The sequence below is a fragment of the Symphalangus syndactylus genome, chromosome 5, assembly GCF_028878055.3.
Source record: "Symphalangus syndactylus isolate Jambi chromosome 5, NHGRI_mSymSyn1-v2.1_pri, whole genome shotgun sequence".
In the NCBI taxonomy this organism is placed as follows: domain Eukaryota; kingdom Metazoa; phylum Chordata; class Mammalia; order Primates; family Hylobatidae; genus Symphalangus; species Symphalangus syndactylus.
In genome coordinates this window covers 12,895,248-12,920,240 of record NC_072427.2, presented here as the reverse complement: position 1 = coordinate 12,920,240, position 24,993 = coordinate 12,895,248, and the positions used below count along the sequence as shown (strand labels likewise).

At 39.0% G+C, this 24,993-nt stretch overlaps 1 long non-coding RNA gene across 1 annotated transcript in view; it reads left to right on the top strand.

The window, feature by feature from the left end:
- Positions 1 to 1,443: 1,443 nt before the first annotated feature.
- LOC129482033 (uncharacterized) overlaps positions 1,444 to 24,993 on the top strand; it is a 35,588-nt gene continuing 12,038 nt past the window's right edge. Inside the window, exons 1-3 of the long non-coding RNA XR_008657581.2 lie at positions 1,444 to 1,818; positions 12,201 to 12,323; positions 13,645 to 13,727. This is a non-coding gene — a long non-coding RNA (uncharacterized lncRNA). The remainder of the gene's footprint in view (positions 1,819 to 12,200; positions 12,324 to 13,644; positions 13,728 to 24,993) is intronic.

The following is a 24,993-nucleotide window of genomic DNA, read 5'->3' as shown; positions in this document are numbered from 1 at the left end:
AGTTCCCTGAGTCCCAGCAAAGCAGACACAGGCGTGGAATTCCACATGTAGCTGGGGTTCAGAAGCTCTAGGGGATTGAATGCTAAGAGCTTTGTATCTCTGTAAGAAGTTCTCTGTAAGAAGTCATCTCTGCAAGAAGTCACTCTTGCATTGAAGGCATTGCGCTAAAGGAAAAGCTTGATTTGCTATTCAGAGAATCTCACATGTCACTTTGATTGTGCAGACACTCCGCCCAGCTTTTATACACCATACCCACATGCAGTCCCTAAACACATATCCTCACATTATACATGTACCCCATGTGCACACATAGACAGCTCTATGCACACACCTCCCATCTGATGTGCACACACCTGCATCTACCACCCAGATAAATATACCCTCTCTGTATTTTACACACAGAGCCCATATACCCCCGTACATGTTGTCTCTCTAATCTCTCTCCATGACCACAGCCTCCACCCCTTATTCATGTACCCCTCACATCCTTCATAAATACACATCTTGCACATCTGTACACACCCCCACATACCCCACTCTTATGTGCTATTACATGTTCTCCCTCATCCCACATACATACCACTACATGCAGACCCATAGGATGTACTCAGACACTCATATACATAGTCATGCATGCAGGTGGTCACAGTGTTTCTGGGGTAGAGAGAGGTACAGTTCTAGAGGGACAAGTTAATCTGTGCGTATTTATTACACTAAATCTGTCATTCTCTTCCCCTTTTTCTGCCCTTCCCTCCTGGCTCCCTCCCTGACAATTGTTTGTAGAGCAACTCTTTTCAGGTTTCATAAACATCCTTTGCTTTGCCTAAAATGTAAGTATATGGCCTGAATTACTATCTATTAACCTTTTCAAAAAATTAATGAATTAATTTTTGTTTTATTTTTATAGATTTAGAGAGTACAAGTAGTTTTGCTACATGGATATATTGTATTTTGGTGAAATCTGGGCTTTTAGTGTAACCATCACCTGAATAGTGTACATGGTACCCATTAATTTCTTATCTACCACCCCCTGACACCCTCCCACCTTTCTGAGTCTCCAGTGCCTATCTTTCTACTTTCTAGGTCCATGTCTACACATTATTTAGCTCCCACTTCTAAGTGAGAACATGTGGTATCTGACTTTCTGTTTCTGAGTTATTTCACTTAAGAAAATGACCTCCGGTTCCATCAATGTTGCTGTAAAAGATACAATTTCATTATTTTTTATGGCTGAGTAGTATTCCAGAGTATATAGGTAGATAGGTGGGTAGGTAGATAGGTAGATAGATATCACATTTTCTTTATTCAATAATCTGTTGATGAACACTTAGGTTGATTCCAAATCTTTGCTATTGTGAATAGTGCTGTGATAAACATACAAGTACAGGTATCTTTATTATGTAGTGACTTCTTTTCCTTTGGGTAGATACCCAGTAGTGGGATTGCTGGATCAAATGGTAGATCTATTTTTAGTTATTTGAGAAATCGTCATACTGTTTTCCACAGAGGTTGTACTAATTTACATTCCTATTTTTCGATGAACTCAGATGAAGAAAGTTTCTTAACAAGAATTGATTTGGGGACATGTTTGTATTTATTCAGCTGCTCCCATTACCAGATCAATGAACCGTTCTAGAGACTTCAAATCCATTGAGATGGGATTAATGCATTTGCCTACTCAGGCAGAGGACAGAATGACCACTGCAAGTGTTCATCAGCATTTTCCTGCTCTTAGATGGAAAGGCCAAGGCCACCCCAAGCATGCTGAAATTAATGGGCCATTGTCAGGAAGGAGTTCACAACTGCATATGGAGCCAGGTAACTGCTTTTCATTTTCCCTTAGCTGAAAAAACTGCTAGTTCGAAGACATTGATGGAAACGGCACAAGGGGCATACGTTTTGCAATTTGTCTTTAGCAGCCCAGCAAGATGAGATTTTAGAAACTTTGTGGCATCTTCTCTGTCATCTAGAAGAGTTCTTTGATTTTTGCACAGCTGTCAAATGTTTAGTTGCTTGCCTTCTTATGCTAACCGCATCTGGAGCTCTCTGAGACTACCAAAGGGCCTCCTGCTTCTTTGATTTCTCCAGTCAAGAGCTTAACCCTGAATTGATGATTGTGGATGCCTGTGGCACCATTGCAAATTTCATATGATGAAAGTGAACTCATACCTCTAGAAGACAGAAAAGCCTTGGAAATAAAGCCATTGACCTCAAACAGGAAATTCTGGTATATTTTCCCGGAAGGTTTAACAAGGAGGAGCACTTTCTCAGAATCACTGCCTCACTATTTCATGCCCTCAGTTAGACTCATTGTGGACTGACCTAGCACTGCCAGACACATAAGGATACCAGAGGTGGAGGGAGAGGAGAAAATGTGATCTATTTACAAGTGGGGCTCAGAAATGCAAATGGAGATGCTTCAAATGCATAGCCTTTTGCTTCCTGTTTTTTGTTTTTGTCTAATTTTGTACTCTATTCCAGTTTTCCATTGAGCTAGAGAGGCTAATGCATATGATCTAAAAGTGGAGCATATCTAGAAACACATGCCACTTCAATTGCAGTGGAATGAAAGCTGCATGCAAGGACCTAGGACTGAGATCCACCAATAATACAGCATCACTGGAGTACTTGTAAGAATCAAATCGCATTAGGGAGGTTAGAAGGATGAGAAAACTCTTTGCAAACTGTGAGGAGATAGACAGCTGTTCATTATTCTTCATCTGCCAATAGCCTTCCTTAAAATATGAAGGCTTTTTTCTGCAAATTTTACAAACTTTTTGGTTCTGCAGTTAATCCAAGGCTTCTTTGAAGATAGGGAAATAAATTTGTCTTTACAACATCTCCAAGAAGAGACCAACAGTCCAGTAGATGATGAGAACATCAGAAATTAATTGGCTGAACATTTTTATTCTCCTTGGGCATTTGAGCCTAGAAAAGGGAGGCAAAGAGACCCTCAGAGTGAGCAAAATGAGAAATGAGAGGGAAGGGAGAGACAGAGGAGAGATCTGAGAAAAGGACAAGGGTTGTGATCCAGAAGCTTGCTCTGTGCTAAGTCGCTTAATTCTTGCTGTCACCTTGTGAGGAGCGTCACTCAGCTGTCCTCAAGTCCTGTACACTTTAATATCCCAAAGTGGGCTTGGCAGCTCATCTGCATAGAGATTCCAGCATTCTCTTTAATACCACCATGGATTTGGGGTGTTTGTTTTGGTGGTGATAGTGATGGGTTATTCTGTCAACCACACAAAGTAGAAGTGCCTGCAGTTAGGTTTTTGTATTAAGTAGCAATGGTTTTTTTGGGGGGTTTGGTTTTTCTGCAGTTGTATATGAATAGTCCATTTTACAAAAAAGAGACTCAATAAATCTAAATAATCTTCTCAGTTAATTATGATACTAATTACTAATAAAATGCAAACCTAAAATACAGAACTGGAGTTGAAACTCAGGGCTGTGGGCTTCAAGTCCTCTTATTTTCTGATTTGCTGCATGGTCTGTAGGAGGAGACCAACTTCGGGCCAATTGATACCCTGGGACAGTGCTCCCTAGGCTTCACGAGCAGACTGTTGCTTGTGCAATCCTGTCCTCAGCAGGTGGACACTTGGGACACATTAGGGATGGATTTCAATGGCTTCTTGCTTCCTAGAGGAGAAACCTTAGCTCCATGCAAAATATCAGCTACTTCTGACATTGCTGGTTCCCTGTCTCCCTACCCTGGGTTTGCAACAGATGAGGAAAGGGCAATGGTACTCAGAGAAACTTCAGTCGGCAACATGCCTTAAATCTTAGTGGGCTTGTGGCATTCATGGCTAAACGTCGTCACAAGGAAACACTCATTTCAATAATTGTAAAGAAGTGTGCCTAAGGAATACTGAGCTCAAAACACATTTGAAAAAGGAATTTGAGAAGGGAAAGCAATGAAAGGAAGACAGTTTTTTTTATTTTGTATTTTTTTAGTATTTTCAAGACTGAAATTTAGTACTAATAGTAAATAATAAAAAAATAAGTTTAAAGTTCTTGAGGGCATAGAACAAAAGCTTTTGAGCTGGGATGAAATTCTAGCTGCTTTTGTTAAAAGTTTGTGTAGAAATCCACAGGGACACTATTGAGACCATTTTAATTTTGGTTCTCCTCCAAAGGCCGCTCTTCTCATCATTCACTGATTAGTAGATTTCTTGAGCTGTGAAAATGATTTCTTCTCATTGATCTGATACACAGGGATGGCACTCTCAAAAGAACAGGGCATGTGAGTGACACCACAAAGCACCTTGGAACTCACACCTAATATACTCTTTGATGAACAAGACTATAATAAGAGTGAGACAGATGCGTTTTTAAGACCCAAACATAGGCTGGGGGTGGTAGCTCATGCCTATAATCCCAGTAGTTTGGAAGGCCACAGCAGGCAGATCGCTTGAGCCCAGGAGTTCAAGACCAGCCTGGGCAACTGGTGAGACCTTGTCTTTACAGGAATATAAACATTAGCTCAGCGTAGTGGCGCATGACTGCAGTCTATAGTCTTAGCTAATGGGGAGGTTGAGGTGGAATGATCACTTGAGTCCAGAAGGTGGAGGTTGCAGTGAGGTGTGATTGTAATACTGCACTCCAGCCTGGGCAACTGAGCAAGACACTGTCTAAAAAAAGAAAAAAGAAAAAAAAAGATCCTAACATAATGCGTAGTTTTTTTGTTTTATTTTTAATAGAGCATTTTAATTGATTTTTATCCTCCTATAACCTTAATATTCTTACCTATTGATATGGTTTGGCTATGTCCCCACCCAAATTTCATCTTGAATTGTAGCTCCCATAATTCCCACATGTTGTGGGAGGGACCCAGTGGGAGTTAATTGAATCATGGGGGCAGATTTTTCCTGTGCTATTGTTGTGATAGAGAATAAGTCTCATGAGATCCAATGGCTTTATAAAGGGCAGTTCCCATGGACATGCTCTCTTGCCTGCCACCATGTAAGACATGCCTTTGCTCTTCCTTCTCCTTCCACCATGACTGTGAGGCCTCCCCAGCCATATGGAACTGTGGGTCCATTAAACCTCTTTCCTTTATAAATTACCCATTCTCGGGTATGCCTTTATTAATAGCATGAGAATAGACTAATATATTTATTTTGTAATATTTTTAATTCTCTAGGAATGCAAAGAATTTAAACTTTGGTGATCAATACATAGTTGTAAATATTTATTATGGAAAAGGAAAAAGGGGCTGACATGATAGCACACACCTGTAATCTCAGCATTTTGGGAGGCCTAAGTGGGTGGCTCACTTGAGGTCAGGAGTTTGAGACCAGCCTGGCCAACATGGTGAAACCCCATCTCTACTGAAAATACAAAAATTAGCCGGGTGTGGTGGTGGGTGCCTGTAGTCCCAGCTACTTGGGAGGCTGAGGCAGGAGAATCACTTGAACCTGGGAGGTGGAGGTTGCAGTGAGCCGAGATTGCGCTATTGCACTCCAGCCTGGGTGACAGAGTGAGACTCTGTCAAAAAAAAAAAAAAAAAAAAAATAGGAAAAGGGTAGGGTTGTGGAATCAAACAGCCAAGGATATGGACATTACAAACATGGAATTACAATCACACAATTGTTCTGTTTCACTTCTTAACTAACTTGAACTTTTGTTTTCTCAATTGTGAGATCAGGATGACAACACCTCCAAGTAGGATTGTTTTGAGGATTAAAATTGAGAGCTTCTATAAAAAGAGTCTTGAATACTGCCTGGCATGTAGTAAGTATTAAAATGGTCATTTTCTTCCCCCTTTCCTACAGTGAAGTGCTCATAATTATGATCACTGCCAATTTGTTTTTCAACATAACATTTTGAGAACATCAGAGGCAACCAGATGAGTGTTTAATGAAATTAACTGATCATCTCATTTATTTATTCAATTAATATTTAATTTTAGATATGATAAATGGAATGAGCTAGCATAAAACAGATTTACTTGCTAGGGTAATTTCTTCCTGGAACTTAAGTGCCTTTGACTTTTAGTCAAAGAACTCTCTTTGAGAGTCAACTAAATCAAACTTATGGAGAAAAAAACCAACAACATAAGATTCTGTTACTTGGGGGGTTGATGTGGGAGGATGCCTTGAATCTAGGAGGCTGAAGCTGCAGTGAACTGTGATCTTAACACTGCACCCCAGCCTGGCCAGGTTGAGAGACCTGTCTCAAAAAAAAAAAAAGATTCTGTTGTCAGTTGACTGATATATTTTATTTCTACCTCCAGTGAACATATATTTATAAACATAAATTGAACACATATTGTCTATCTCATATATACATGTGCATATATGTATACACACACACACATAACATATATTGCATATATGATACAAGGTGCTTATCCCAGCAGGAAAGGTTTGCAGGCTGATCTTTGAAACTACATTGATAAGAGGTAGAGTGAACATACATTTTAGTTTTTCTCTTTTAGGTTTAATTTATATCTGCAGACTTGATGCAATTATTAATAAAACCTTCTTGTACCCTCCAAAGAGTTCCAGGAGATGATAAGAAGTGTTTGGATGATATAGTACATGGTCATCCTAGTAACAGGTATCTCCTCCCAGGAATAGGGGCTTTGCGGCTCCTTTTGAAAGATCCTGGGAAGTAGTTGCCTTGACCATTTCTCGCTCAGGGTCGGGATTTCATTGTGAAGGCCTCTGGTGCAGCAACAGCTGGGCTATCCAAGGGGTTGCTATGATGAATGGAAACATGCAGGGCAGCGAAGGCTGGAGGGCTCAGATAATGGATGTCCGGATTTACAGGATGTGCTAATGTTAACAGTTCCATTGCTAGCTAGTTAAAGATCAGCCTTATGAAAAACGACTTCCCACTTCCAGCCTCTGATGAACATAAAACTGTGCAAAGACAGATGAGATGATGCTTTGAGTAATCCTTAATGAAACTGATTTGAGAAATAAAACCATTTGTCTCTCCCATTCGACTGCCTCTTGTTATATAAAATCGCTGTGTAATCATCTTAAACCAGAATGGACTGGAGAGACTGAGGGACAGAAACTTCTGAGTCTTATGTTTCTGTCATCCACAGCTGCTCATCAATAAGAAAGAAGCAAATGTTGCAACAAGCCCTTTCTCATGACAATACTGAGCATTCATGCATAACTTGAGAAAAATCTTTCCACGGATTTGTGAGCACTTGTGCAATGCGTTTGGCCCAGTGATTCACCTTGATCTAAAAAGTCAGAAGGCAAGTCTTTGGCAGAAACCTGTTGTTACCCTGAGTAAATTAACTCTGGAGCTCAGCTCATTTCCAGCTGTTCACTGTTCAGATTCTTGGTGGTCTTAATACCTGGCACCTATCCTGTTGAATTTGCCAGTTTGACAATTCAATCGGTTATTAATACAGCCTAAATGACTGAAGATTTTAAACGTGGCCTGCTAGAGAAAACCCTGGATAAGGAGTCTGGCAACGTTATTTTCTAGTTCTCTTTGTGACTTGGAAAATTCACTTCACTTCCTTATGCCCCACTTTAATCACCTGGAAGCAAGACTCACGTGGCTCACAGAAGTGCTTTGATCCCGAACACCAGCTGTTCCTTCTGTATACCCTGTTCCTCCCTGCATGCCTGACTGTACTCCTGGCCCGTCCTCCCTGCACCACGCTTTCTACAAAAATCAATAGCATTTCGAGAGGCAGCACAGGTGCCAGTTTTGCCATATGAAAATTCCTGTTTTTCTCCCAGGTTCTTTGAAGGAAATGGTTTGTCTCCTTCAAGCTTGTTAACGTGTTATCTCTACTCTTTCCTGGCAATATCCATGCTACTGCTTTGCACATTTTATTATTGTTCTCAAGAGCATACTAGCTGTGGGCTGGCTCTATTGCACCTTCATTTACCTGGTTGCCAGAGAAAGAAACTTGCAAGTGTTCTTTTTCCTGTCCATTTTTAGAGCCATGTTACAAGTGTTCTACGTGATTCATTTCACTTGCATCTGGTGTCCTTTCTGCTGTCCTTCCTTTTCCTCCGCCCTTAACTTTCCTCCCAAATCCCCGATCACAGTGCAATTTGCATAACGATCCCTAATTCCTTAGTTTTCTCTTGGACCGGTCTGTACCTCTCTAGCTGTATTGCTACTGACTGGCTTGTTCAGGCTCTTCTAATCATTATGGCTGGTGCAATTTTCTTCTACGAGGCTTTCCCAGGCCTCCTGCTAACAATGATCTATAATGCATCTGTAGATATTTTTATTTATTTATTTATTTATTTATTTTTATTATTATTATTTTTTTGAAACAGGGTCTCACTCTGTCACCCAGGCTAGAGTGCAGTGGCACCATCACAGCTCACTGTAGCCTCTAACTCCTGGACAAAAGCGATCCTCCCACCTCAGTCTCCTGAGTAGTGGAACTACAGGCACACGCTGCCACACCTGGCTTATTATTTTTCGGAGAGACAAAATTTTGCTCTGTTGCCTAGGCTGGTCTTGAGCTCCTGAGCTCAAGCAATCCTCCTGCCTTAGCCTCCCAAAGTGCTAGGATTACAGGCACGAGCCACCATGTCCAGCCTGCGGTGATTTTTCTTAAAGCCCTTCCTTAAATCTCATGAGCTTGCTCCTATTTAAAGTCTATCAGGGACCCTTTAGTGCCTGTCTGCAGGGCTGGCTCCACAGGCATGTAACATGAGCACTTGTATAGGACCCCTGTGCTTAGAAGGGCCCCATACCTGGTTTATTGTTCTGTAGTCACTGTTTTGCACTGAGATCTGCAGATTATGGAGTCGGTCCTGTGTTTGGTGTAGAATCTGAGTCACATGAAGAGCCTTTACAACCATGTGGCCACCTCCCCTCATACCCTAGTCGCTGTTCTCTGACCCTAAGCCCTATGCTTTCCTGTTCCTTCCCATGTAGCTCTCCCCCAGTCATGCCATTTGGTCTAGTTGGTGGTGTTCATGCAACGACAATTTAGTCCATGTTTCCTGTGTGCCAGAGATTGTCACCAGGTAGTGGAAATACAGAGGCGAGGGCAGAAACTTGATTCCACAGAAAAAACCAGCTGTACACACATAACTCCAATACAATATGGGAAATGCAATAAAAGAGAAATAATTGATAAGCCAGTCACACAAACATACACAATATATGGCTTCTGTTTGTTTGATGTTTACCAAAATAGAATTGTATTTTACATATTGCCCTGAGCAGGTACCTGTCTTTTACAAGCTTTTAACTTACTTTTGTAGGTTTTTCTCATTGTTTCCTTTTTAAAAACGACACACATTTTTATCTGCTTCCTTCTTTTCTCACTCAACAATTCCTTGTGCAAATTTCTCCTAAACCAATGATTAAAACAAAGTTTGGGATTATTTTAAGAATCTTCTTTTAATCATTTGTTTCTATCATTAGAACAGCAAGCTTAAAGTTCATTTTCATTCGACTACTTTAGAAAGGCACATTAAATAGTAGCTGTTTTCCAACTTGAGCCTTTTGTGTATTAAAATTAAACATTCAGTTCTACCCTTGTATTTATTCTTTCAGTTAAGCAAACTAGCATATTATTTGGAAATTTTGTTATAAATGCTGGCTTTCCTTTACAATTTTTTTCTCAAAACATCTGTTTAGGGAGGAAACGTAAATCATAAGATAATTCCACAAATGATGTTCAGATGAAAACTTTTCCAGCTCGGCCTAATTTTAGAGGCCCTGCTACAAATATTCTGTTTAATTAATTTCACTTGCATTTGGCTTTCCTTTCTCCTGTCCTTATTTTCCTCTGCCCAGGGGAAATCAGATTTTTCCTAATGTTTCCTCTCCTTCCTCTGTGTACCACAGGTCACTGGAGACTCCACGGTTCTCTCTCTGTGTTTGCCTGGATCTGCCTGCAAAAGTGCACTGCCCTTTCCATTCCTCCTTAGGTAGGATGGCAGTTGGCAAATTGAGCCTGACATTTTCCTAGACATGTGCAGAAGATGGCAGTTTTAATTTCACTTAAATTTTAGGAATTAAAAGGCCTTATTTTTCCCAGTCCGAGTTATTAATATCTTGGGTAAAACCTAATTTCTACTGGGAGCCTGGGGATGTATCGGGGGCAGGATGAATCAGACAGCAGAATCTGTTTGAGGTTGAAAACAAAGCAGAGACTGAAAAGCCCGGAGACATTCTGGACCCTTATTTTCTGTCGCTCTTTCTTCTTCTGTCTGCGTATTGAATGCCTTTATCCCCATCCCATCCTGCACCATGCCACAGATACACACATTCTAGTGGGAAGCGATCCTTTCAGATTCTTCAGGCCTTCTCTCTAACTTCACTCCTCAATGCAGTTGTCTGGGATCACGTAGGCAAGAAAAATACTCGATGCTGTATTCTCTCCAAGAACCCACACCTTCCTTTGTGGCACTATCCCAAACTGTTATTGCTGATTTATTTGAGAGAGTTCTTGGTTAATGTCTGTCTCTCTACTGGGCTGCATGCTTCTAGAAGACAGAGCCCACCATAGAGACCAAGATACATAAGGTCTCAGGAAATCAGTACTGCCCGACAGAACCTTCTGCAGCGATGGGCATGTTCTGTATTTGTGCTGTCCATTATCATAGCCATGGGCGACAAGTGGCTGTTGAGTATCAAAATATGGTCAGTGTGACTGAAGAACAGAATTTTAAATTCTACTTAATTTTAATCCATTTGAATTTACATAGCTTCACGTTACTAGTGGCTTCCTCATGTTACTAGTGAACTTCCTAGTTCAGGGCAGACTGAACTAGGTTAGTAGATGTGTGGACGGAGGAAATCCCAGGAAGTAAGTACCTGGGTATGGGATTACAGGAGAGTCAAAGTCATCACTGGTACTATTTTTGCATTTTTTATTCTCAACATACATCACCACCCCTTCCCGTCCCCCCTCCCCCAACACATACACCAGCTTGCTCCACTGGCTGGACTGGGTTGAATTCAAGAGGTAGAAATTTGTAGCCTCCCATATTGGTTCTGATGTCTTTGCTCTCACCAGAGAAAACACTGTTGCAGTTGTACAGGGTGTAGTCATTCATAGCCCTGTTTCACCCTTACACATGATCCTGTCTTCCTCTGGGTGCAACGAGGTCGTCATCAGTCTAAGTACGTTGGTGTGGTCCCCTGAGTCAACAGGAAGTGGCAAATCCTTGCTGAGTGAGTTCCCTGAACTGGGAGGATATCCTGAACATGCTGTAACCTGAGAAAGCACATGTTTATCTTGCAGCATAAAAGCCCTCTGTTGGCCATACAGTGCTTGTTAATCCAGGGCTCTCTGTAAGCCTGACTCAGTAGGTGGTAAGTAAAGAAATGAATTTACCGTCCCTGTTCCTGTAACTCGTGCTGACTGGGCACATGCCTCAACTGGAGGCTGGTTTTTGCTTTTCCAAGGGGTATGTTTCTAAGGAGACATTTATCTGTGTGTATCAAAGAATCATTTGCCTTGGATGACATCACTGGTCACAGCCCATTCTGCTCAGTTCCTTAGTTAAAGGAGCCAAGTCTGAAAGGCCTGGCTTAGAAAGTTTTTACCTTCAACAGTTGTGTCAACACGAGAGCCTCAGCGTGTTGTTCTGAGTGGAGGGCCAGGCGTAACATGTACACGCAGACCCAGAAGATAAAAGTTGGGCCTACGAATGCACCTCTTCTGCAAATGAGATGACAATCTCACCAGGCCACCTGTGAGTGAAAGGGCTTTCTGACCTTCATGAAAACCCAACACAAATATCTCAACAACTTCTTCAAAATATCTGTTTTCCTGCCACTCTCCTGCTGGTTCAATCTGGGGAGCTTAAGTAGCTGTGATTGTCTCTGGGAAATCTGCCTTCTAGTATAACTTATTTGGACAGAAAAAAAGCCATCATCTATTTAAAGTTTAGATGCACTTGCCCCTTTGATCCAGCAATTATACTTCTAATAATTATAGAAATACTTGCATATTTAAGAAAATATATATATATATATATGGTTATTCATTGGTGTGAAAAATTTGAACCAAGAAAAATGCCATTAATAAATCAGGATGTAATAAATCAAGGTGTGCAGATGGAAATGGCAGAAGTTGCCTGCTCACTTCCGTTTCCCTTTCTACTTTTTATTTTCTCATCTTAATTTCCTGAGTATTCATAATAAAATATGGCTTTATTCAAACAAAGATTGATAAGCATCGTGGTGAATAGTATCAATCATATTTGAAATATAATCAAAGTTATTTTTCATTTATTGATGTAAAGGCTCTGATATGGTTTGGCTCAGTGTCATCACCCAGATCTCATCTTGAATTGTAATCCCCACATGTCGAGAGAGAGAGGTGATTGGATCAAGGAGGTGGTTTCCCCTCTGCTGTTCTTGTGATGGTGAGTTCTCATGAGATTTGATGGTCTTATAAGGGGCTTTCCCCGATTTGCTGTCACTTCTCTCTCCTGCCATCATGTGAAGAAAGTCCTTGCTTCCTCTTCGCCTTCACCATGATTGTAAAGTTTCCTCAGGCCTCCCAAGCCACGTGGAACTGTGACTCAATTAAACCTCTTTCCTTTATAAATTACCCAGTTTTGGGTAGTATCTTCACAGCAGTGTGAAAACAGACTAATACAGGATTTAAGCTGGGGACCAGGTTAAAGGAATGACCATCACTAATGCTAACCAAGGCAGGGTTTAATGAGTAAGACAAGATGATTGAGGCCCCTCAAGAAAAGTACAATATATTTTCTGTACCAGCAGACCAGACTGAGAAAAGGGGACTGGAAGACTCTGTAACAGACCACATTTTAAACTTGAATTTGACTTAGTAATTGAACCAATTACTAAGAATGAAAAGAGATTGTTTGAACTGGAAAGGGCTGATACTTTAAATTCTTGAGTAAGGAGGGTTTCATTTTGGTTTCGATTTTGCTCTCAGCAAAACTGGGGATCCAGGGCTAATTGAGTTCACTTTTTTAAAAATGATGTGACATTTCGGCGTACTAAGTGTCTACTATCATGGGTGACAGCAAGGGCAGAGAGAACATCTATGCAGTGGCCACCCTGGATTGCCATGAGATTCTACCTTTTCACTTTCTCAGCCCAGGGCACCTCCAGGCAGTGAAATCACTGGTGACAAGACAGTAGAAACATGAGCACACAGATAGGGGCAGATAAGGGATTCTTTATACACCTGTGGCCATGGAACCAGAGGAAGAAAGAGCAGGTCTGCTCTTGGTCATGTACAATCTCAATTCAATAATTCTGTACAAAACACAGATTCTTTCCCTCATGAGCTCATCCTTTGCATGGCATAATTTCTGGACTCCTCCGAGGTAGATGAGCCATGTGACAAATGTCTCTACAATGCTAATTCTTTCATTTTCATACAATTCACACCTTTTATAATATTACCATCAAAAGGTGAGGGTAGGAGTGTCTGGGCCACTGGGAAATCTTAAGGCTACTTGATCAAAACCACATTGTGTGCTAGGTGTCCCTCCCGCCACCAGGAGTTGAAATTATGCCAGTTGTTTCTTATGTCTGCAGCTTTGTCTGTCTCTTGTGATCTGTACATTTGTCTACATTTTATTTCTATTAACATATTTTGTTACACTTCCTCCATCTTTTTCAACAGATGCCCTCTTCTGAACAATCCTGCCAACCTAATATTGTACATTTGCATTGTAACTAAGATTTTGACTCCCTTACTTTCAGAACAAATGGAGAGACCTCCTTTAGTCGATTGATGGTAGCAACAAGGAAGACGGCAAATGGAGAAATGACATTTCATGACCCAGGTAATTTATGGGATTACATGACATAAGAATTAATGCTGGAAAGGACCTTGCAGATTACCTGCTCCAACTCTCACATTTTCATTTGAATAAATTAAGAATCTTAAGTGACCTTCCCAATATCACATAGGTAGAGTTGAAACTCAAGTGAAACCAACAGAACTCATTTCTAGAAAGTTCAAATAAGATGTTCACAGCAATCTTTGGAGTCGACAATAAAATAAGCCTCTGAACTGAAATTTGAAATGAAGTCAGGGCATTGGGCTTCTTTGCATACTATTAGGAATTCAAAATACTAAAATTAATTCAGGCAAAACCATAGCAGCATTTTAATTTTACTAGCTGATTTATCCAAGCATTTTGGTGTAAATCCTCATTTAATATTCATGACAACTTTATGAAGCCTGAATTATTATTCTGATTTTGCAGTTTAATTATTCTAGGTACAGAGAGGTTAACTGGCTTTCACATTAACAGGTGGTAAATGTTAAAACAAGGACTCAAATACAAGTCACATCACTCCAAAGGAAGCGCCAACCAGCGCCCAAACAGTAAATTCTAATTCATATCAGAGATATATCTCCTAATGTTTCCAGAAGAATCGAATCACTGACCACCTTCCTGCTTTGGTGAGGCTTATTTCAGGGTTCACTGGCCCTCATTATTGGTGTGATCCCAGTTATTAAAGGGACCAGAGAGCTATCATGACACAGCATGCTTCCCCCAACAGTTATACTTGAAGTGTCAAAAATGATAAAGGAAGCTAAGCATAGGGTGATACTATATTAGTGTTTTTTTTTAATAGCCGCCCCTCTTTCTGGCATCTTTATTTATAATAATTAAATTTGAATTGGATTTTGACTGCTCATTCAGCCAAAATTACAGAATTGATTATGCATTTGAAAAGGGAAGGTATAAATAATGCAAAAATTATTCTGTAATTATAGGCAATTGACGAGGATTCAGGAGATGTGTTTAAACCTCTTTACCCAGCATCCAGAAGCAGCTGACTGCCCCTTTTTTTCCCCTTTTAGGGTATTTCTATAATCTTCTTTCCCATGTTAGAATGATTTAATTTTGCATGCATTTTTGCTCATGATGTTTCCGGGTTGATGCCAACCACGTATGCCAGAGACAAAAAGGAACGTGCTTCTTTTGCTGGAGTTGTATAGGTTGTTCCTCAAAATGTTAGATTCTTGTAAAATTGGAAACTTAACGGTGATTTGTTGTGGTTTACGGTTTTATGGGCACAGAGCCAGAAGAGACCCTGGAGGCCATCCAGCGGTACCATTTTATGTCGTAGTGGATGGAACGAAGACTCCAAGAGATTAATTGAGATAGCCTGGAGTTTCCTGGCAATTTCCTTGAGAAATAATGACACTTAGTGGCAGAAGTGAGTCCAAAATACATTTGTGCAGGTCCAAATCGTGCAGTTTTCCCCACCATACCCCACTGCCTCTGGTTACAAGTTTTCATGTGCCCTCTACTCCTGACATGCTGTAATATCTGGGGCAGGTCCATCCTTCTCTGCCTGTCTCTCCTTATCTATAGATCTGATGTATAACTTCTCTTTGTAAGGGTGTCACAAGTTTTCTTTCAAGATTATACTTCTTTACGCTTATTTTTAAGATGGCACTTTTCTATTTCAGCTCCTCTTGCAAATAAAGTAGACCCTTGAACAACGTGTTTGAACTGCACAGGCCATTTATAAACAGATGTTTTTCAATCAGTAGAGCCGGCCCTTTGTGTCTGGGCATTTTGCATCTGCAACCAACAGCAGATTATATAGTAGTATTCCCTCAACGCACAACCTGCGGATATGAAGGGCTGAACTTTTTGTGATACGTGGGTTCTGTGGAGCCAACTCTGAAGCTTAAGTATGTGTGGGTTTTTGTATCTGCAGAGGGTCCTGAAATCAATCCCCTACAGACACCAAGCAACTGTAGTTATTGTTTACAGGGATAAACTTGGCAATCGTTCCTTAAAATTGATTACTGACTGATGTGTTTTCCTCACTTCTGGAGCACATACCATATGGTACTGTAGTTTGGGGATTTTCTTTCTTTCTAACTGCACCACGTCCACACATGGGAGAAACTCATGGAACATTGGTTGAATCTTCCCAGCATTGCCTGTATCTGCATGATGCAGACAAACTGAATTGCTTCACATTGCCTTCATTTATTTCTAAATAATAGTAATAGCAAATGTTACTAGGTTCTGACAGTGCTAGGCTCAAGGTAAGCAGGGGATATTTATCATCTTATTTAAAGAAGCTCACAATCCTGTGAGATAAGTACTGTCACTAGTTCCTTTAAACAGATGAGGAAACTGAAGCTGAAAGTAGTCAGCCCGGATCTCCTGGGCTGAGTGGTGGAACCAGGATTTGAACAAGCTGATTTTCACTCACCGTAGTATTCTGCCTCTGATAGAAAGTCAGGGTATCCCAGTAAGGGCAAGGAATGCCTTGGCATCTAAATCTTATGCTTCGATTCCTTCTTTGACATTCCCACCAAGTAGCCAGGTACCCTCTGAACATCTTCCGGTTTAATTTATGCAGTTCCATCTTTACCTGTTAGAAGGGCTGTCTCTACGTTAAGGCCAAACCTGCCTCCTGGTCCTTCATATATATTGCCCCTGCCATCTGGAGTCATGGAGAAGAATCTTCTGAGTATTCTCCCATAGCACAGATTTCAGAAACTCTGAGACTTCTGCTTTCCTTGATTGATGTCCAGTTAGCGCATCTAGTGTTTGCATGTTTGAATTTTAAGCTCCTTCGTAAACCTGCGCATTTGCATCTGACGCCCTCGGTTTGTCTATGTGCCTCGTAATGACAGCATTGACACCCACCTCCCACTCAGTTGGGTTTGGACCCCTTCCAAAAGTTAACCATGTTCTCTTTGTCATAGCACATAGCTCCTGTTAATTCAACTACTAGCTCTTGTTAATTCAACTACTAGCTCCTGTTAATTCAGCTACTAGTTGTGCTCAGGGAGGTCAGAGTCATTGGTTTATGCTAGAGAAGGAGAAGAAGAGGGAGCCCCTGTCTGGGGCAGGTGTTGCCTGAGTTTCCAGATTCCCTTTCTCTCTCAACTGGCGCTTCTGCTGCCCCTCTCCAGCCCTTTCCTGGCCCTCCGATACCACCCTGTTTCTCCTCTGGCTCTGGGTGGTCCTTGCCTACAGGCTGCTTGTCTGGCTTTGCCCTGCGTTCCTTGGGTTACTTAATATTTCGACATGCTCCCATCCCAGTGTTTTCTTTTTGGTAATGATAGTGCTTGAGGGATTTTCCAAAATACCCAGAGGAGCTACTTTCCTCCCTCCCTTCCTCCCTCCCTTCCTCCCTCCCTTCCTTCCTCCCTTCTTTCTCTTCCTCCATCCATCCCTTTCTTCCTTCCTTCTTTCCTCCTCCCTTCTTCCCTCCCTCCCTCCCTCTCTTTCTTTCTTTGTGGAGTGGAGATAAGGAGCAAGAACATGTAGAAAAATATCCCCAGGTAATTATGATATATAACATTTTATATCATTTCTTTATTTATACTCATTGTCTGTTACTTGAAGAAAGAAAGTATTAAGCAATGAAACGTCTGGAAGTCTCTTAATAATATCTGGTACAATATTCCCTATATTCTTTTTTTTTTTTTTTTTTTTTTTTGAGACAGAGTCTCACTCTGTCGCCCAAGCTGGAGTACAGTGGCGCAATCTCAGCTCACTGCAACATCCACCTCCTGGGTTCAAGCGACTCTTGGGCCTCAGGCTCCCAAGTAGTTGGGATTACAGGTGTGTGCCATCATGCCCAACTAATTTTTGTATTTTTAGCAAAGGCGAGGTTTCTCCATGTTGGCCAGGCTGGTCTCCAATTCCTGACCTCAGGTCATCCACCTGCCTCGGCCTCCCAGAATGCTGGGATTACAGGTGTGAACCACCGTGCCTGGCCAATATTCCTATATTCTTTTCATGAAAACAAACAAAAAAATATTTAAGAGATTCGATGCTATTTCAAAAATGTAAAACTTCACTGAACTGTAGGCTAATGAATGAGGGAATGTCATAAAAGCATTGTCAATATTTTAAAATCTTTGATGTGATTATCTCACTTTAGGAGTTATAAATTTCCTTTTTAGCATTTTGCTCACAATTATAGTATGCTGCCAACATATAATTGAGTTTCTTTGGTGAGGTCATATTTTTATGCTAAACTTCACATCCAGTACTTATTAGACATCCTCATTCAATTTTAGTTACTCCTTTTTTATAATTCAATTAGTACTCTCTTTTAAAAATGAATCATATTATTTCATTAAATATCCAGCACAGAAACATTAAACAATACCTCATTTATATATGTTTTTAGAGTAGTAATAGTAAAAATAATAATAAGAAGAAACTATTAGGTTTTCTCACTAATCAAACTATCGCTAATCCATTCTTCATAAAATTTGCTTAATTCCCAAATTTGAGGATAGTCTCAGACTCAGTATAAATCTTTATCATAAAGTAAGAACATTTCATAATTTCCCAGTAGATAATTATTAAAATTCTTCAGATTTCTTTCCTAACTCTCTTAGCTTCCCTTTGTAGACAACTGAGCGGTTTATTTATCTTGCCTTGCTATGCAAACGCACTAAATGGAGAACCTGACTTTTTGCTCCAGTGCACCACTCACCTCTCTCGTGATCCGTTTCTTGCATTCAGCTGCAGTGAAAGTGAGATAGGCCATCCAGGAAACCATGCAAAAACTCCCCAAGGTGTCTCTGAGAAGTAGGGATGTTTCCTGCACTCAACTTGAATTTGAACAAGTTTCTGTGATCTTAAGTTTGTATACTAATGCTTATTTGACAACCCTTACACAGTGTTAAATACATTTTACTTAAGGAAATATTTTATTATAAATTACAGCAATTTAACACTGTTTCTGTTTACTGAAAGAGATTGGTATTATTTCTTCTTTAAATATTTGGTAGAATTCACCAGTAAAACAAGTTGGGCCAGATTCCTTGTTTTTAGAAATGTTTTAAATTGTTGCTTCAATTTCATGATAGATGTAGGACTACTTAAGTTAGCTCTTTTTCCTTTTGTAACTTGGTAGTTTGTATCTTTCAAAGGGTTGGTCCATTTCATGTAAGTTATATGTGTGCATTGGGTTATTGGTAGTATTTCTTTCTTATTCCTCGAATATCCATGGGATTGGTAGTGATGACCGCTCTCTCATTTCTGATATTGATAATTTGTGACTTCCCCTTTTTTTCCTGGTTAGTCTGGCAAACGGTTTTTCAATGCTATTAATCTTTTTAAAGAATGAGTCTTTGATTTTATTGCTTTCTCTATTATGTTCTTGTTTATAATTTTATTGATTTATGTTATAGTTTTTATTATTTCCCTTTTTCCTGTTTAGGTATAATGGGCTCTTCTTCCTCTAGTTTACTGAGGGAGGAGCTTAGGTTACTGAATGTCTTCTTTTCTGGTATATGCATTGAATGCCATGCATTTTCCTGTAAGCACAGCTTTCACTGCATTCCATAAACTTTCTTTTCATTTTCATTTAGTTCAAAATATTTTTAAATTTCTCTTGAGAGTTCTTTGACCCACAGCTTATTAGAAGTGTTGTTTAATCCAAACAGTTGGGAATGTTTAAGCTATCTTTCTGTTATTGATTTTTATTGTGTTCTGAGAGCGTTCTTCATATAAGTTATATTTTAAAAAATTCATTGTGTTTTACGGGCTAGAATGTGGTTTATCTTGGTGAATGTTCTTGTGAACTTGAGAAGAATGTGTATTCTGCTGTTGCTGGAGTACCCTATAAATGTTTCTTAGTTTCAATTCATTGATAATGCTGTTCAAACCATTTATTCCCTTACTGACTTTCTCCCTTCTTGATCCATCCATTACTGAAAGTGTAGTGGATTTGTCTATTTCTCGTTGCAGTTCTATCAGTTTTTGTCTCATGTATTTGGATACTCTTTTGATAGGTGCTTATACATTTAAAATTATGTCTTAAAGAACCAACTCTTTTATTACTAAGTTATGCCTTTTTTATGCTTGATAATCTTCTTTACCTTGAAGTTTGCTTTGTCTAAAATTAATAATCTGCCAAGCTTTCTCTTGATTAGTGTTAGCATGGTATATGTTTCTCCATTCTTTTACTTTAGCCTATTAAAGGCTTTGTACTTAAAGTGAGTTTCTTGTGGACAACGTAGAGTTGGGTCTTTAAAAAAATATTTACCCTGACAATCTTTGTATTTTATTTGGTATATTTAGTCCATTCACATTTAAAGTGATTATAGGTATAGTTACATTGATATCTACCATCTTTGGAACTTTTATTTATTGCATTTATCATTTATTTATTTTGTTCTGACTTTTTCTGTCCTTTCTAGTCTTATTGAGTATTTTTTATGTTTCTATTTTATCTCCTCTCTTAGGATAGCAATTATACTTCTTTTAAAACTGTTAATATGTTTGCTTTAAACAGTTATCTTTTAGCTTATTTGAGAATAGGAAAATAAAGATTTTACTTTGCCTTCATATATTTCATACAGATACTCTTTATGTTGATGTAAGTTTCTGCCCTATATTATTTTCCTTATCACTGAAAAACTTCTTTTTATATTTATTAAATTTTCAGCATGGAAGTTCTCCCCTTAATGAATTCCCTCAGTTTTTGTTTGCCTGAGAAATTATTTATTTTTCCTTCACTTTTGAAGGTTAATGTTCCTAGTTATTAGATTTGAATTCTGAGTTGATATTTTTTTTTCTTTCAACATTACGTAAGTAATATCTGTTATTAACTTTGGCAAATTGTTGGCCAATATTACGTCAAATATTTCTTCTTCTTTGCTCTTACTTTCTTTACCTTCTGGCATTCCAATTATGTGTATGTCACATCTTTTGAAATTGTCCCACAGTTCTTGGATATTCCGTTCTATTTTTAAATTTTCAGTCTTTTATTTTTATTTTGGTTCAAGAAGTTTCTATTGACCTGTCAACAAGTTTATCTATTCTTTCCTCAGTTGTGCTAAGTATACTAATGAGCCTATAATTAGTGTATATTAGTATTCTTCATTTTTTGTTATTGTGTTTTTTTATTTCTAGCATTTCATTTTGATTTTTCCTTAAAGCTTTTGCTTAGGCTACTTTTACCATTAGCACTCTTAACATATTAATCATAGTTATTTTAAATGCTCTGTCTGATAATTCCAACACCTGTGTCATATGTCTTATTCTAATGCTTGCTTTATCTTTTCAGATTGTGTATGTTCTTCTGGCATGTCTTCTGCTTTTTTATATTGAGTAATGGGAAACAGGTAAATTGAGGACTTAGGTTAATCTGGTTAGGAGTTGGGGTGTGTTTAGTGTTGCTCATAGATGTAGGTACCAAACATTTCAGTCTCCTCTAGCATCCTTGTTTTTGTTTCACTTCTTGATTTTGGGTTTTTCTGTGTACTGTTCCTGAAGTTACATTTTTCTCTTGCAGTTCTTACAGCTGTAAGCACAGTTATTACACTGGCCCCCTGTATAATCTTCTGATTAAGTCTCAGCCTTCTATTACCTCGGTGTTTGAGGCTGTGATCTTCACCAGTGTTTCTCCAGTGGTGTAGCTTTTGTCTCCTTGTCCCTCCTACCTTTCTGGCTGCAATATTCCTAATCTATTTAGTTGAACTCTAATCTCTGTGAACTAGTGCGTTTTCTACTGCCTTAGGTGACATAGGAAAGCTGGAGACTTGAGCTGGAAGAATTTCTCTTCTCTTTCTGGAATAAGGGTTCAGAATTGAGTGCTGGAAATCTTCTTTTTCCTGGCAAGTGGGCTTTTTTTTTTTTCCTTTAGAAACAGCTGGCATATTTTACACTGGCTGTTCTTCCACTCCACTTAAAAGAGCCATGAGGACATATTTTTGAGATATATACAATGTCAACCTAGTCGAACTACTGAAGAGAAAGACCACAAAAGTGTGGAAGCTCCTTCTCAATCTCATGCTAGTAAACACTTAGCCTCCAGAAATTCATCAATGTCACCATTTAAGTGTTTATACCAGTTTATGTCTCTAGAAGCTTCTGCTCCAAGTAAGTAGATATTGGTTGCTATATCTTTCTGCATGTACCTCTCTCCATATTTGGGAGTTGGTTTGCCCCATGACCTCAATTCTCTTGGTGGGTCCAAGAAAAGTATTTGGTTTTTAGTTTGTTCAGATTTCCCTTGTAAGGATGGAGGTGATGACTTCCAAGCTATTTACATGTTCAAGCAGAAACCATAACTCCCCACATTAGCTATTTTACCTCTAGTAGAAAAAGGTCCCACTGTGGTTGGCAAATCCTAAGAAGATATCTGTAATCTAGTGGATCGGAGTCACTGGGAAGTCAAAAGGAAGTGGAAGTCGGTAAGTCCCTCTTTTGGGGAATTACTGGTACCTTGAGGCTGATGGTGTCTCTTTAGGCTTCCTATTTCAGATAAAGAACCTACTGAAACAAAATAGTTTTCCAGAATAAGGGAAAAAAAGAGGGGGAAAAAAGAGGGAGAAAAACCCTGTTTTTCACTGTAGAAACTGAATATGGCGATTCTGACTTCTGAATTATGAAACCACTTGCCATCCCTTTCCCTACTTCTAAAACTCCTCTCCACATGGAATTTCCTGGTATTGTGAATGTCCACCTTCCTGGTATTGCAAAAATCCAATATAATAATAATAATAATAATAATAATACAAACATAAGAAACCAGCACCTGTGTAAAGTTATTATAAGAAAATGTAAATTAGTATCAAAACCTTTAGCATATTAAAATGTTGCCAAAAAGTCATGAAAATGAAGAACATTGTAACAAATACTCTTTATGAATTAAATATCGTTAAATGAGCAGTTGCATATGTGAAAGCGTACATGACTCAGAGTAGAAAAAAATCAAAAACAGGGAGGTATAAAACAAAAGTTGGTAGAGCTCAGAAAGGAAATGGAGGAAAAAGACAAAAACCATTTAAGAATAAAAGATAAATTATGAGGAACGCAAGGATGAACAGGTGCAATGGAGAGGTCAATAGAGAGACAAAGATAAATGTAAAACTGAAATGTGGAAGAGGCTAAAAGAATTAGATAGACTACCTGTTCTTTCCTTGATGGAGTGATAGTTATAGGGTTAATCTCCTGCTATAAACAATTATAGAACTGGATTAAATATTTGAAGCAACTGGTTTCAGATATTGAACAATAGGTAGTGCAAGGCTTTGATCCTTGAGCAAATGGAAATACTCAAGGAGAGCTCAACATTCACCCTGGATTTCTGGCTGGTGCTTGTTCCAAACAATTGCACAGGGAATTGGAACAAGCAGAAAGTAACTGTCCTTCTGGGTGGAAGAAACAAGAGATCAGAGTTTGGGGATGCTGTAAGGCTGAAATGTACAGAGTATGGTACTGGAGAAAACATATATTCAGAGAAGGAATTTTATAAATATGCAGAGGTACCCCTTAACTCTTGGCTTAATACTAAACTATACTGGCACGGCATGCAATTTCTTCAGTTGTGGCAGAGAAATGCTGCAGGGGCACCACAAGCTGAGCTAGTATTTTAGATATCATTCAGTTTTGAGAGATGTTAAATTTCTGATCAGGCAGCTTTGGGCATCTCAGCTGCTCATTTAACTGAGATGCCAAAAACTCTGTCTTTGAGTAGGGTTACACCTTATTTTAGAATAAGGGTTACTCCGGACCTATACTAAGAAGTACTAACAATAAGCCATGGCAAGATCAAGCTTATCTTCCAGCCAATTACCTGCCAGAATAAACCTTAACATTCTTTAATGGAACACACAAAAAATTAGGCTCTCAACTATATAACATATACAATGTCTAGTATACAAAGAAAAATTACTAGATATGGGAAGACATAAGAAAATGTGAGCTACAACCAGAAGAAAAACCTGACAAACAGGAAAAGCCTGGGATAGAAGATATGTTGGAGTTAGCAGGCAAGGACTTTTTTAAAAGTTATAGGATGCCTGAAATTTAAAGAAAAAGATAACACAATGAGCAAACAGATTGGGGAATATTGACATTAACAGCAGATTGGATTATGTAGAAAAAAATCAAGGGACTTAAAGACGTAGCAACAAAAACTATAAAGCATAACACACAGAGAGAAACTTGCTGAAAAAAATATGAGAGAGTGCATTGGTGAGTCATGGGACAATAATAAGCTGTTTAATAGGATTGTACTTGGTGTCCAGGAGGAATAGGGGAGACATTAGGACAAAAAGAATTTGAAGAGATAATGGCCAAGAATTTTCCAAATTTGATGAAAAAGAGCAACTCACAAGTCTGAGAAGTTCAACAAACACCAAGAAGGATAAACTCTAAGAAAACCATCTCTAACCATAGAATAATCAAAATGCTAAAAACAGTAAATACATAGAAGATTTTAATTCTTATGAATTACTTTTAGTACTTTCATAGTCCATTTAGTGTTGCTAAGGAACACTTAAGCCTGAGTAATTTAATTTATTAAAAAAAGAGGTTTATTTGTATTACAGTTCTGCAGGCTGTACAGCAAGCTTGACCAGCCTGCAGCCTGCAGACCACATGCAGCCCGGGATGGCTTTGAATGCAGCCCAATACAAATTCATAAACTTTCTTAAAACATTATGTTTTTTTTTTTTTTTTGCAATTTTTTAAAGCTCATTAGCTATCGTTAGTATATTTTCTGTATGGCCCAAGACAATCCTTTTTCCAGTATGGCCCAGGGAAGCCAAAAGATTGGATACCCCTGCTGTACAAGAAACATGGCGCCAGCATCTGCTTCTATTAAGGGCTTCAGGCTGGTTCCACACATGGGGAAGGTGAAATCAAGCTGGTGTGTACAAGAAAGGGGGAAGATGCCAAGATATTTTTTAACAACCATCCGTCATGAAGATGAATAGAGTGAGAACTCACCATTGTAAGAATGGCAGCAAGCCATTTATGTGGGATTTGCCCCATGATCCAAACACCTCCCGATAGGCCCCACCTCCAACATTGTGGATCAAATTTCAATATGAGGTTTGGAGGGGTCAAATATCCAAACTATAGCAAGTGCTATTTATTTTTTTCCTATTATATTTATTTATACCACATGCGTTAATATTAATCACTATGCTTTGTAGTATGTATTAATATCATATTCCTATGCTTTGTATTTCTTCTGCAAAATTAATCTTAAGTTATTTTTGGCCTTTGCTGTTTCATATCAATGATATGAAAATGCCAAAAATAAGATTAATTTTGCAGAAGAAATACAACTTATCAAAGCTTG